Source organism: Talpa europaea (assembly GCF_964194135.1).
Source record: "Talpa europaea genome assembly, chromosome: 13".
Lineage (NCBI taxonomy): Eukaryota > Metazoa > Chordata > Mammalia > Eulipotyphla > Talpidae > Talpa > Talpa europaea.
The window spans coordinates 1217717-1232271 of record NC_140080.1 but is presented as its reverse complement, the minus strand read 5'-3'; positions in this window follow the sequence as shown (position 1 = coordinate 1232271).

Here is a 14555-nt window from a genome sequence, read left to right as displayed (position 1 = left end):
CTTGCTCTCTCATCATGTTATTGCTCAAATGTCATGTTCTTTTTTGAAGGTTTTGCCTATCAGTTACTCAAAACCACAGCTATTATTCCATACTCTGCATTCTGTAGCCTTCTCACCATCTCACCTGCAAGGTGCTGTCTTTACCTCTGAGAACGTGAAGTCTAGGATAGTAGCAGCTCTGCATCTCTGTACCCCGCACACAGGGCAGGCGCCTAGCAAACGTGACCATGTGAATGGACGACTGGGTTGGGCGTCTAGATGTACAGGGTGTAATTTTTCAGAGGGATGAAATAAATCAGTGGTTTATAGCATTATATTTCTGTATTTCAAGTTAAAATTCTACCTGATAAAGGGTGCTGTTTATGCTAATGGATGGAGACTGTTACAAGTGGTGAGGCAGAACAGGGAATTAAGTTAGTCAAGCCAAAGGTTACACTTTTCATAGTTAATTTACAGCTATTTTTTCCAAAATAGATTTTGTTCCCTTTCACTTCAGTGGTTTTGAATGCTTCCCTGTGTTTTTTTAATGCCAAAAATGGATTAGCTCTGTAGGTCATCTGCAGAGGAGCAGACACTGTCACATTTATAAACGATCTTTTGAATGCCAGCACAAATAGCAGAGTGGAGGAAAGATAGCTGAAGTCGGATTCTGAGTAACTCCCAGGCTGAAGGGAGTGGTCCCAAGCCGCGGGGTGCAGGGAGACCCAGGGGTTGCTTATTGACTTCTGCTGCCTTGGCTGGTCCCAGGCAGCTCAGCTGAAACCGCTGGTGCTGCTGTGTCTGCGCTAACAATGCTCCTGGGGCTCTGATTAGGGAGCAGGGACCTGGCTGCTCTGATCATTCAGGCGATGTCTTCCCTAGAAATCAAGAAAGGCCTATGGAAAGGAGAAAGGGATCTTAGATTCACTCCTGTGGAGACCAATTATCTTGCTGTTATAGCTTGGCTGCAGACTGCCTCCTGCCCCCAGGGTGCCACCTTGCCTGTGGACTGTGGCGTAGGATGGGGGCGGGGTGAGCAGTTACAACTCAGCTCTGCAGGACCATGAGTAACCTGTCACCTTTACTGACAAAATAATTCTATGGAAATGTCACATAGCTGTGGGTGGCTAGAGTCGCCTGGGCCCACGCCTGCTGACCTGTATCATCCGTTCCACAGATGGCAACGATTTTTAGTCTTATGGTTTTGCCTCCTTGCTCCTTTCTTTCTCTTAAGGGAGCCAGGTGATTAAAGAGGTCAGAATCTGACACCGTTTCCATGGAGACCAGAAGCTACCCTGCTCTGTTAGAGTTGTTTTCTCCCCTGTTGAACCCGCTGTTATTTCATCAGAGTAAATGGATTGTTACCAAGTGGGAATATGAGTCTCGAAATCTTCCCCTGGAGCTCTGGCTTGTGAGCGAGAGGAATGGCAGCAAACACTCCTCATGCTTCTGAGACAAAGTGCCGGGAAGGTTTGGGAAGGTGAAGTTTCCTGTCACCAGGGCGTCTCAGAGCTTGTGGTGATCTTGCTGGAAGCTTTTGCTTCACATATCAGAACGAGTGGGGAGCATGGAGTGCTTTTAAAGCACCCATCTGCTGTGAGAGCAGGAAATGGATATGTTGGTAATTGCACGCTATTTGATAAAATTCCATCCACCCTTTGAGTGCTTCCTCTATGCAGACTTTCTTCTAAGTGCTTTGTGCCCTGTTTCATTTAACCCTGCAGCAAACCTTGAGGTAGACTCTGTCTGGTCCTTTTCACGGGAGTAACATGCAGGCTGTAGAGATGAACTGAGGCACAGACAGGGTGGTCTGGCCCACAGCCACACCTCAGCTGTGGCCACTGCTTCCAGGAAGCTGCTGCGGAACCTCCTGCGCTGCCGGGTGACTGTGGTGTGGGCTCACGTCAGCTGTGAGTGTGCACTCAGTCACCTCAGCCATTTGCAGTGTCCCTCAGGACGAGGGTGAGCCTCCCCTGCCTCTGGCCGGGCTGAGCACTGATGTCTGCAGCCGCCGCGGTGGCAGAGACCCACCGTTGCGTTTCCACTCAACACCGCTGCCGGGGGCCCAGGGAGTGTCTTTCTGTGCTCTACCCCAGGGCCTGTATTCTCCGGCCTTCTGGGAAAGCTGTGCGCAAGGGCACCAGGAAGATGAGGCAGCTCACGCTCAGGGGCAGCTCTCAGCCACAGCAGGGCTCTGTGCCCACCAGCACCCTGAACCAGGCAGGGAGCAGGAGAGCGGGCCCTGTACAGTGGCTTGGCTAAGGCGCTGTTTCTGCTGCAGTTCCCGCCTCTGCTGTGGCAAGTGGCCAGAGAGACAGCGGGGACAGCGATGATGGACACCCACACCCTGCCTGCCCACGTCCCCGAGGAGCTTACGTCCAGTGGCTCATGTGACGCTGTCAGGCAGTTGCTGACCTCAGACAGAAGCCATCGGCGATTCCAACCACAGCAAGGTTGTTCAGAAAGAAAACAGATGGAGGGAAGACTGGAGGGCGTGTCCCCGTTCAAGGCATCTGAGGCCAGTCAGCCCAGGTGAGAGGTGGTGGGCCAGCCCTCAGTCCCCCCGGGGGGGCAGTGCCCACAGAAGGCGTGTTGGGGCGCAGTCTGTGGGTGTTCACATGTGTGGACGCTGTAGCCTCCGACCTCATGCAGACCCCGTAGGCCCTTAACCCCTCTTCATACTAATGCAATATGAGCTTCTTGCCTCTTCAAGATGATGACTTGCATGAAGGCCAAAGTCACACATGGAGGCCACGAGCTGTGTCCCTCCCCAGTTCCCAGCCGCGCTGCACACAGTTCAGCACTGAGATGTAACGATCTGCTGCTTGTGGGCTTGACACACCCCCACACCAGAGCTGCAGCTGTGATTGGGACTGTTTGCCTGCTCTCTGGTGAGTCCCTAATGGAATAGGAAATTTTGTGAGAACATTTCCCTTTTGTAACCACCTAACGTGTTACCAGGGGCGAGCCGACAGTTGTGACCATCACTGCTGTCCCTTCCGGACAGCGTGGCCCCATGGCGTTTCTGTGCTCACTCAGTACATGCAGACACAAGTCCGATTGCTAGAGCATCAGTCGATGACAGACCTCAGCAAGTCTTCCTACATTGTGAGAATGAGCTCTGTGCTCTAAGTCTAACAAATATCCCCGCCCCATGCCAAACAAGCTCCCTTTACACAGGTGAAGCGCATCACACTGCAATCTGCTCCCCACCCTTCTCGTTCTGCTCATGCTGGCCCAGCTACGTCACACACGCACTCCCAGATACCGACTTGAGCACAGAACAGGATGCTCTGACTCACACAGTGCGCTTCAGGGTGCTGGGGGCTCTGCCTCGAGGAGCAGCTTCCAAGCCCACCACGAGGATGGCTGGGGATGCCTCCAGCTCCTCGGCCAGAGTGAGAAGAGGAAGAAGGTGTGGTTGGATTTCAGGAGCCTGGTCCAGGTCACAGGGATTTCTAGTGAGGGGCCTCCCTGCAGCGGGAGGGAGCAGGCTATGCAGCCTGTGCATGTGGGAAGAGGAGGAGGTCGTGGGTTTGGGGGCATTGCTGACACTGTGGGCCCCCCCATCACAACACCCACAGTCTACAAGGAAGACCCTCAGGTGCTGCCTGGAGATGGCCAGAAGCGCAAAGAGCAGCTAGTGTACACAGGCTTCCCCTAGTTGTAGAGAGAAGTTCATCTTTGGAGGCCTCAACCACTGATCTCAGAGTCCGGTAACCCCTTTCAGTTGGTACCAAAGGTGCTGGAAGATGTCCTTGGAGCCCAGACTAGCTCTGGGGAGTGGCAAAGGAACCGGGACAGGGAGGGCTTGCCACAGGCACGGTTTCCAGTCTTGGCGCCCAGCACACCCCTTCTCAATTTTGCTTGCATATTCACCCTCCTCCCCCAGAACCGTGTCCACCTCCCATCCCCCTTGTGGGGAGGATGAGACCTGGTGAGTGGCTATGAGGAATGTGTGGCTGCGGGGCCACGGGGAGGAGACATGATCTGGGTCTGATTTTGATGTCAGGGGTGTGGGGAGTATTGTTGGGGTTACACATCATCCTCTGGGGGTGACTTGTCAGATTCCCACTACATCACAGATCCAGACAGCCCACGATCCCCGCACCTCTGTGTTAGGGTGAATGCCCACTGTGGCGGCTTTGGCTTCACGTTTCCCCGTGTCGCACAGATGAATTCCTTAGAACAGCACCTCCTGAGTGAGGACAGGCCTCCCCAGGAAAACCTCTGGCGTGCTCATTATTTCAAGCTGAGATCAGTGGAGGACCTGCAGGCCTATGAGGTATTTTTACCACTCCCTTAACTTTCCAGAAGAATAAAAATGGGGTTATTACCCAGAGTTAAGAGTTTTTACTGAAATAAAACTGGAGAAACCGATCGGCACAGCCGGGAAAACACATAATTACAGAGCATCTGGTCTTCGTGGCATGAGCCCCGCCCTGAAGCCCTGGTTCCTGTCCTATTCCTTAGCTCATGATATGTCAATGTAGCCCTATTTCTACACATCTGTGTAGATTCCCAAGCAAATAATTAAATTTATTTTCTTTCCTACTAGTTTGTGTGTGATGTTAAGTGGTTAGTCCTCTGGCCAGAGAAGAACCCAGGGGTAGGGGGAAGTCTCCTGTCCTCCCCTATAACCGGTTTCCCCCTTTCATGGCCTGTCTCCCAGGAACCCCCTCTCTACCTTGTATAAAGTATCATGTGTATAATTTCCTTACATTAAAAGCTATCAACTGGAAGGTAATTAGTACAAGAACATATACACAGGTAGCCAGTAAAAATTATAATATGTTTGGAGGAATCTAAAAAATCCTTAATTGTGAAGTAGAGATGAGAATATTGCATGTTTTACTCGAGGCTAAAAACAGGTATTATGCCTTTTTGTATAGAAGGGAAAACTGGAACACCAAAAAATGTTTAGTTATCTTTGTCAGGTCAAATAACTGGGCTTAGAGAAATGATCTGCACTTAGTGCCTAGCGTGTCAGGATTTACACTGACAGCCGAAAGCTCGCTTATCCTTGAAGACGTACTTTGAATGCCACCCTTTGGAAGAATCTCGTCTTTGTCTCCACAAAAGAAAATGTCTTTCTGTTTTTACTTACCCTGTCTTGTCAGCATTTTATATATATGCAGTGGACCTTTTCTATATGACACTATTTCTCTCACACAGGGTTTCTGGAGGGAAGGTCATATATTGAACCTATTTTTACCTTACGTGGTGGCCTGCACGGAGTCTTACATGTGATAAGTGTCATTCACACATTTGCTGAAATGAGATAAATTACCTCCTTTAGCTGGAATATGATCCTCTTTTAGCTTAGATATTCAATGGGTAAAATTCTATTCTGAATTTAATTTTGTTTCTACCATTCTACAAGAATGCTGGAAAAGGGCCTCCCCCGTGGCACAGAGGTTGAGCGCTGGGTTGTGAAGCTGCCTGCAGCCTCTGCAGCGCCGGTTCAATATCCGGCTGCTCCCTGGCCACCGAAGGAGGGTCCCGCATGGCGCGCAGACCTCTCCTGCCGCCCGCTGCTCCCCTCAGCAGTGTCCTTCGGTCCCTCTGCCTTCTCTGCTCCCCGCTCTGGCTCTGGTGAATTCTCTCACCCTCCCGCGCTTCTGACTGTACCCAGTGCTTGGATAAATAAATAAACAAACAAACAAATCAATCAATTAATGAATAAATAAAATAAATCTTTAAAAAAAATGCTGGAAAAGCGGCACTGGAAAACAAAAGTCATGCCTAAGAAAACCACTTTACAGATTAATTTAATCCTTCCAGACTTTGCAAGTTTGGTCGTAAACTTGTGTTCACAACTTTTTTTTTGCTTTAATATTAGATTGAGCCAGAAATTTATTAAAATCTTAACTTCCAGGGCTTATGTTTAACTCATTACTCACAGCAGTTGCTGTGCAGGCACTGCATCCGGTGTTAGTTATTAAGAGCAATGCATTATCATGCTGTAAAAGCTGAATTGAATTTTATGGGGAAAAAAATTCCTCAGCCCAGAAGAGAGTGTGTTGATTTATTAGGTTTATTCTTGTCTGTAAAACCGTCTTTGAAAGAAAATAATTTAACTCCATTATAAAGATTTTGAGGCTGGAAAATTTTACATGTTGTAAATGTGAAAATGTAAACACAGAAACCTATTTAAATGAGGTTGGGAGTCTAGAAGAGTTTTCAAGCACAATCAACAAACTATAGGACCCAACACACCTTGTATCACCAAGGAGAGGTGATGTTGCTTCCCAGGCCAAGCAGAAGGAAGGAGGTGCCTCTTTGCCAGGCAACAGCTCAACGGGTAAGGGGGTGCCATAACCCTGCGAATGAGATGCCACTACACATCTGTAAGGCAACCAACCCATTCCGGGCAGGTTTATGAACGGTTCTAGCAGCCGCATGCTCTTCGCCGTTGTTTGTAGTCGCTGTACTCCTCTGGACACTCCACTCCTCCACCCTCGACACCGTGCTCTGCTGCGCCACCATTATAAACCAGTCTCTTAGCTCAGGTGGACACACTTACGCATGCCCACACCCTACTCCAGGGGCCGCCATCAGGCATGCACTCAGGACCCCAGGGGTCTGTCATCCAGCCTGATGGCGGCCCCTGGAGTAGGTTGTGGGCATAGGTAGACGGGATTCACCTGGGCTAAGACTGGGCTTTTAAGGGAGGTGTCACAGGGGTACCAGAAGCAGCAGAACAGAAGCTGAGAGAGAGAGAGAAGGCCGGAGAGCCCAGACAGTGAAGACTTGCTGGCGGCTGGGAGCCTGCCAGCCTCCCGGCCCCCCAGCACCCCTGCCTGCCGAGTTCCGGGTAAATACCAATAAAAGCCTGCAAAAAGCCACCGACTCCTCCTTTACCCCGTCTGCTGGACCCTAGAAAACCTGCTCCATGTCCGTTCCCGCCCCTACACATACAAAGATCCTTTTGGAAAGCATGTTAGGAAAGGAGTCAGAAAACTACAGGCTATGGCCTCAACTGGTCTGTCACATTGTTACTAATCACATGTGTAGGGTAAGTGATGATCAGGCTTTTCTACCCTCCTGCCATTGGCACTGATGATGGATCCCTGCGGTCCTGAATGCATGCCTGATGGCGGGCACCTGGAGTGGGGTGCGGGCAAACGCAGGTGGGTTCACCTGGGCTGAGACTGGCTTATCAGGGTGGTGTCGGGGAAATGGAACCAGCGGAACAGCGAGAACAAGACCACGAGAGAACGCCGGAGAGCACAGAAAAGACTGAAGATTCACGGGGGGCTAGGAGACCTCAGCCTCCCGTCCCCCGGCACCCCTGCCTGCCCTGTAACTGGTAAAATTCCAATAAAAGCCCCCCCAAAACACGGAGGACTCCAAGACTCTCCTTTACCCGTCTGCCAGGATCATAGACATCCTGCTCTGTGCCTTCCTGCCCGTACAACGTGTTATTGGAACATACTGCTTGTTCACTATATATTGCCCATGGCTTCTTTCCTGCTGCAGTAGCACAGCTAAGCACAGCCAACACAGAGCTGTGTGCCGCCCACAGGCCTGGAGTATTTACTCTCTGGTCCTGTACAGAAAAAGCGTGCTTAACTGTTGGTCTAGGATAACGTGCCCCAACAAGATAAGTAAATATAGGGAAGTTAGGGTGAAAAATAAGGTAGTAGGGTTTACTACTTCAACAAGCTAACCTGTATGTCGAACCATCCAGCACTGAAGTGTTTCATGGGATGACCACACAAGTCATGGAAGGGGCAGAGGAGGCAGCATCTGCCGAAATGCTTGGTTTGTCCCAGGCAGCATTGTGGCTCAGGGGCTTTGGGTTCGCACTGCCTAATGGCATCAGGTCTAAGGAAACAACATCTCTGTTACAGACACACGTGACAGTTGAGCAGGGCTGTGCTCAGGCCCCCACAGCACTGCCTTACTGCTAACAGGTGACGCCTGAGGCTGACCGTGCTGTTGTGCCATGATGCCTGAGCAAGGGAAGGTGCACAGGTGGGCGCACAGCTGTATTTTTCTTGAGAAAGGGTCGACTTTTTCTCACAGGAACTTGCCACGTAAGGCTAGCAACTGACTTTTCACATGGGAGTAACTGAGCTATGGACAGACTTATAAATGATGATGGGTGAAGGTAAGTAGATGTGGGCTGTTGGCAAATTAGTGGTAACTACCAGCACCATAAATAGACCAGCAGAAGACAAACCTATCATCCAATGGGGGACAGAAAAGGAGAGGGCTAAGAAAAGCAGTAAACAGAGATCTGAAGTACTCTGCCAGAAATAAATCCCAATTCATAGTAATTACAGTAAATTCTTATCATATATATATAAAAAAACACTATGCAACAGACACAGATGCTCAGATTGCGTTTTAAAATGGTGATAGCCAAGCTAATGAAAGGACCTTGTCTTCAGGAAAACACAGATAAAGCATCCCGATTGTCAAGTGAGTTAATATTGGGCTTTTTATTTTCCTGTATTGGGTTAATTATTCAGAAAACAGCAATATCCAGCGTCCTGGGATCTGCTTTGAAAGTCTTCCTAAGTTTAATTGCAGTTAACAATCTGTTCTCTCAGTGACTCTGCTTAGAAAATCTTTCTTTTTTTCAGGTTTCAACCAGGTGACTATTTTTCCTCCAACTTTATTGAGATATAATTTAGGGCGTACAAAGTTGAAAAGTCTTAATAAAGCTTAGTAATAAAAAGGAAAACCCTTAGGATAATTTTTAAGAGAATCCTTTATATTTTACATGGAAAAATTTCTGCCGTACAAAAAGTAAAAGGAAAACTTCCAAAACATTGTAATTTTGGAAATGGAATTTAGATTCAGTTGCTCTGAACCAAATTTGTCATAAAAGAGTTGTCAGCTGTGACAGACACAAGGATGATTACATTGTGTAGAGTCACAGGGAAATTCAGTCTCACAATCTGCAGGAAAAGTTGACTAGTTGATTACAGAAAAGCTACCATCCAGTGAGTGCATTCCATGCCTTCTTATTTAAAGAGCTGGCACAGAAATTTCTTCTATAAACTTGATTCTGTTCTAGGTAACGTTTTGTCCTTAGGCTGCAAACTACTGAGTAGCAGGGCGTTTTCTTCCAGACAGCAGGAACCGAAACCTTCCCCTTTCCATAATTAAAAACCACACACAAAAGCCATGAGAACACAAAATGGGCAGTTGTGATTGAAGAATAATTACCAATTTCCAGTAACAACAGCTTCCAGCCCCAAATATATCTCAGTGCCAAGAAGGCAAAGCCACACCCGGTTCTCGCGGGGTGAGGCGGCCGGGAAGGGGCGCCCACGGAGGCGGAGGGCCGCGCGGCGGCGGGCGGGGGGCCGACTCGGGGAACAGCGCCGTCACAGGGGCCCCGGGGGCTCCGTTCCTCCGCACGTGGCCCCCCCAGGCAGCACTCAAACCTCGGGGTACCCGGTGCACCGGCGGGGGCGGCCGGGGAGGGGGCCTAGTGCGCGGCACCACGAGGCGCGCTTTCTCGCTCCAGAAGCAGGGCCCCCCCCCCGTGTGCCCACACCCCACTGCCAAGGAAGAGCCACGCTAGCTTCTCCCGCTCTCTGAAGCACAGCGCCTACGGAACCTTCTGGAAGTCAAAATGGCGCGAAACAAAGCCGCAGCGGGCGTCCGCTCACACCGAGCCTCGTTGAGTTCCCGGAAGCGCGTGCGCACTGTCGCAAAGAGCACGCGCCGCCAAGCGCCGCCCTCTGTCGTGAAAGCGGGCGTTGCCCGGGTAGCCGCGATGGTTGCCGGGGGTGGCGTGGGCGTTGCCTGGCAACGGCGCTGCCGGGGACGGCGGGAGCGCCACGAGGCCCGATGACGCGGCCACCGTGAAAAGCGGGAGACGCTGCGCGTGCGACGCCGCAGCGCGGGAGCCCCTGGCGGCGCGTGCGGCCGCACCTGCGCCTGAGGTGAGCCGGAGGGGGCGCGGGGCGCGGGTCTTCGCTGGGGGGGGGGTGTCGCGGGCTCACGGGTGGGGCGCGGGCCTCCCCGAGGACACCCAGCCCCTCGCCGCGGCCGCGCGCGGCCCCCGCAGACACCCGGCGCGGGGCTTGTCGTCGGAAAGACGTTTCTGGAAAACCCACCCCATGAGGCGTTTTGTGGTGCGGGTGAGGCCCCGCCGAAGCGTCTGGGCCCGTAGCGGCGGGAACGGCCGTGCGTGCGGGCTTCTGGGATTCGAGGCGCCCTGGCGCCCCCGGTGGCTTCTTAGGCTTTTCCGGGGGGCTGCCGGGCACGCGGCGGGCAGGGGTGCGGGGGCGGGCAGGCTCCCGGCCCCCCCCTCCCCCCCGCCCGGGCTCCGCGGCTGCCCGCACTTTCGCGCTCCTCGAGTCTGGGGCGCCCAGGAATGGGAGAAACCGACCGGCTCGCGCGTTCCCACTGGGACGGTGCGTTTTCAGTCCTCTCAGGACTCCGCGGGGCCCGCAGTGGCTGCCTTCTCGGTGGGCCGGTGGTCGTCGCGCGCCAGCGGTGCGCAGTGGATGGCTGGTTCTTAGGGTGCTTGTGAGCTTCGCGTCAGCCGCGCTGAGGCCCAGAGACCGCCCCAGGCGCCAGCGACAGTCTTGACAACTTGAGGCCGCAAACTCGGGGCAAATGACAAACGTCCTGGGGTTACTGTAGAACAAACGCGCACACACGCAGTGGCTGCAGACCAACACGTGTGTGGTTCCACAGGTCTGCAGCGCGTGGGCTGCGGCAGAATTAACCGGGCCAAAATGGCGGTGCTGGCAGGGCGCGCAGAGAGACGCTATTTCTTGGCGTTTTCCAGCTTGTAGCGTCACCTGAGCGTCTGACTTGTGCCCCCCTTCTTCCATCTTCAAAGCTGTGGATGGTGGGGACCCGCTTCGTCACCCTGACATCTATACCCCCCCTTTTCACAAACTTGAGGGTTGCAGTGATGACACACCTGGGTAGTCGTGCTGCCCCTCCACTATAAGGTCGGCTCACTAGTCGGCGTGATTCCACCTGGAAGCGCCAACCCCCTTGTCATGTTACAAAACAGAAGCACGGATTTTGGACATTAGGAAATTAACATTTTTTTAGGGGTCATTATTCTGCCTACCCACCTAGCAAATGTGATTCGCCAGTGTTTGGAGTTTAATCCCATCAAGGCCACCACACTTCCACGTTTCAAAGAACTCTCCATGGAGAGTTCTTGACCTGAGTACAAGTTCAAAATGTGACCTGAAAGCAGCTTTGTCTTTTTTGTTTTTTCTTCTTTCCTTAGTTTTTTACATTGTTGTTCATATTTTTACAGTTTAGACTTCTCCCCTCAGGTGTAGGCCCTGTAAATCGCCCACCACCACATCCCCTATCAGCCGTCACCTTGGCCCCTTGTGCTCTTCCCTCCTGTTTTGATCCCTTTTCCTTCCCACCCCCACCCTCCCCCACTCAGATCTATAGATGCCTGTAAGTTTTGTCTTTTTAACTCTGTGTTCTGTTTCCTATATTCCTCCTATAAGTGATATCATCTGATATTTTCTTTTTTCCTTCTATCTTACTGAGCATCATCCCTTCCAGCTCCATCCATGTTGCTGCTAATGGCATGAGTTTATCTTTTTTTTTTTTTAAAGATTTATTTATTTATACAAGAACCAGAGTACAGGCCAGATGTGCTGGAGGGTGAAAGGACTCACTAGAGACAGAGCGGGGAACAGAATAGGCAGGCAGATTGACGAAATACACTGCTGAGGGAAGCAGGGGGTGAGACAGGAGAGGTCTGCCATGCCATGTGGGATTCTTGCCGGCTGGCCGGGATCAAACTGGTGCTGCAGAGGCTGTGGACAGTTTCACAGCGCTGTGCTCAACCCCCTGCACCACCAGGGGAGGCCCAGTTTATCTTTTTTGATTCATAAATACACCACATCTTTTTTTTTTGTTTTTATTTATTTATTTATTTTTTATTAGATAATAAATTTTATTGTTATATTCCCCATACAATTGCAGCTCCCCCATTCTGACCCCAATCCCTCCCCTCCCGCCCCCGCCCCCCTTAAAGTGTCTCTGGTTCATAGTTTTTTGTTGATTTTGATTTTCACTTTCTTATAGTTATTCATTTTCCTGGTCCCTTATTTAAGTTTTCTAGATTCCTGCTATGAGTGAGACCATCCGGTATTTTTCTTTTTGGCTTATTTCGCTGAGCATGATCCCTTCCAGCGCCATCCATGTTGATGCAAATTGCATGTGTTTATCTTTTTTGAACGCTGAGTAATATTCCATGGTATATATGTACCACATCTTCTTGATCCAGTCATCTATTTTTGGGCATTTGGGTTGTTTCCAAAGCTTAGCTATTGTAAACAGTGCTGCTATAAACATAGGGGTGCAGGTGTTCTTTGGAATGGATGTTTCTGTGTCCTTTGGGTAAATACCTAGGAGTGGAATTGCTGGATCCTATGGAAGCTCTATGTTTAGTAGGTCCAGAAATCTCCACACAGCTTTCCACAGTGGTTGGACCAGTTTGCACTCCCACCAACAGTGCAGAAGAGTTCCTTTTTCTCCACACCCTCGCCAACATTTGTTGTTGCTAGTTTTTTTAATATGTGCCATTCTCACTGGTGTAAGATGGTATCTCATGGTAGTTTTGATTTGCATTTCCCTGATGACAAGTGATGTTGAACATTTTTTCATATGCCTGTTGGCCATTTGCATTTCCTCTTCAGAGAAGTTTCTTTTTAGCTCTTCTGCCCATTTTTGGACTGGATTATTTTCTTTTTTTTTAAGATTTATTTATTTATTTATGCAAGCACTGGGTACAGTCAGAAGCGCGGGAGGGTGAGAGAATTCACCAGAGCCAGAGTGGGGAGCAGAGCAGGCAGAAGGACCGAAGCACACTGCTGAGGGGAGCAGTGGGTGGCAGGGGAGGTTTGCGCGCCATGCGGGACCCTCCTCCAGTGGCCGGGGAGCAGCCGGGGATCGAACCAGCGCTGCAGAGGCTGCGGGCAGCTTTGCAACCCAGCGCTCAACCACTGCGCCACCGGGGAGGCCCTTGACTGGATTATTTTCTTTGTTGTTGTTGAGTCTCATCAGCTCTTTGCAGATTTTTGTGATCAGTCCTTTATCATTAGTGTTGGGTGCAAAAATGTTCTCCCAGTTGGTGGGGTTTCTCTTTGTTTTTGTTATTGTCTCTTTTGCTGTGCAGAAGCTCTTTAATTTGATGTAGTCCCAGCTGTTTATCTTCGCCTTCACTATCACTGCTTTGGGTGATGTGTCTGTAAAGATGTCTTTGATGTGCAAATCACGTAGTGTTTCGCCTATATTTCCTTCTATATATTTTATGGTTTCAGGTCTTATGTCTAGTTCTTTAATCCATTTTGAGTTGATTTTTGTGTATGGTGTGAGGTGGTGGTCAAGCTTCATTCTTTTGCATGTAGCGACCCAGTTTTCCCAGCACCATTTATTGAACAAACTTTCTTTGCTCCAATGCATAGTCTTTGCTCCTTTGTCAAAGATTAGTTGACCATAAATCTGTGGATTTATTTCTGGATTTTCTATTCGATTCCATTGGTCTGTATGTCTGTTCTTGTTCCAATACCATGCAGTTTTGATGATTATGGCTTTGTAGTATAGTTTGAAGTCTGGGAGTCTGATGCCTCCATTTCCTTCTTTTTTTTTTTTCAGGAGAGCTTTGGCTATTCGGGGTTTTTTGTGATTCCATATGAATTTCATCAATAATTGTTCTATTTCTTTGAAGAATGACATTGAAATTTTGATTGGAATAGCATTGAATCTGTATATTGCTTTTGGAAGGATGGCCATTTTAATAATGTTTATTCTTCCAATCCATGAACAGGGGATGTCTCTCCATTTCTTTGTGTCTTCTTCTATTTCTTTTAACAGTGTTTTATAGTTTTCTTTGTATAGGTCCTTTACCTCTTTTGTTAGATTTATTCCCAAATATTTGATTTTTTTTTGTTTCAATAACAAAAGGGATGGTTTTTTTGATTTCTTCTTCAGATTTATTGTTTGTGTATAGGAAGGCTACTGACTTTTGCGTGTTGATTTTGTATCCTGCCACTTTACTGAACTGATTGATGAGTTGAATTAGCTTTTCTGTTGAGTTTTTGGGGTTCTCTATGTATAATATCATATCGTCTGCAAATAGTGATAGTTTGACTTCTTCTTTTCCTATTTGGATTCCTTGGATGTCTTTCTCTTGTCTTATTGCCCTGGCTAGGACTTCCAGTATTATATTGAAAAGCAGTGGTGAGAGTGGACATCCTTGTCTTGTTCCAGATCTTAATGGAATTGCTTTCAGCTTTTCACCATTGAGAATGATACTGGCTGTTGGCTTGTCATAGATGGCCTTTATGATGTTGAGGTATGTTCCTTGTATCCCAAGAATTTCAAGGGCTTTCATCATGAATGGGTGTTGCACTTTGTCGAAAGCTTTCTCAGCATCTATTGATATTTTCATATGGTTTTTATATTTCTTTTTGTTGATGTGTTGGATAACGTTGATTGATTTTCGGATGTTAAACCATCCTTGTACACCACATCTTCTTGATCAGTCATCTGTTTATTGTAAATTGTGCTGCAGTGCCCATGGGGGTGCAGGTATCCTTTGAATTAATGTTTCTGTG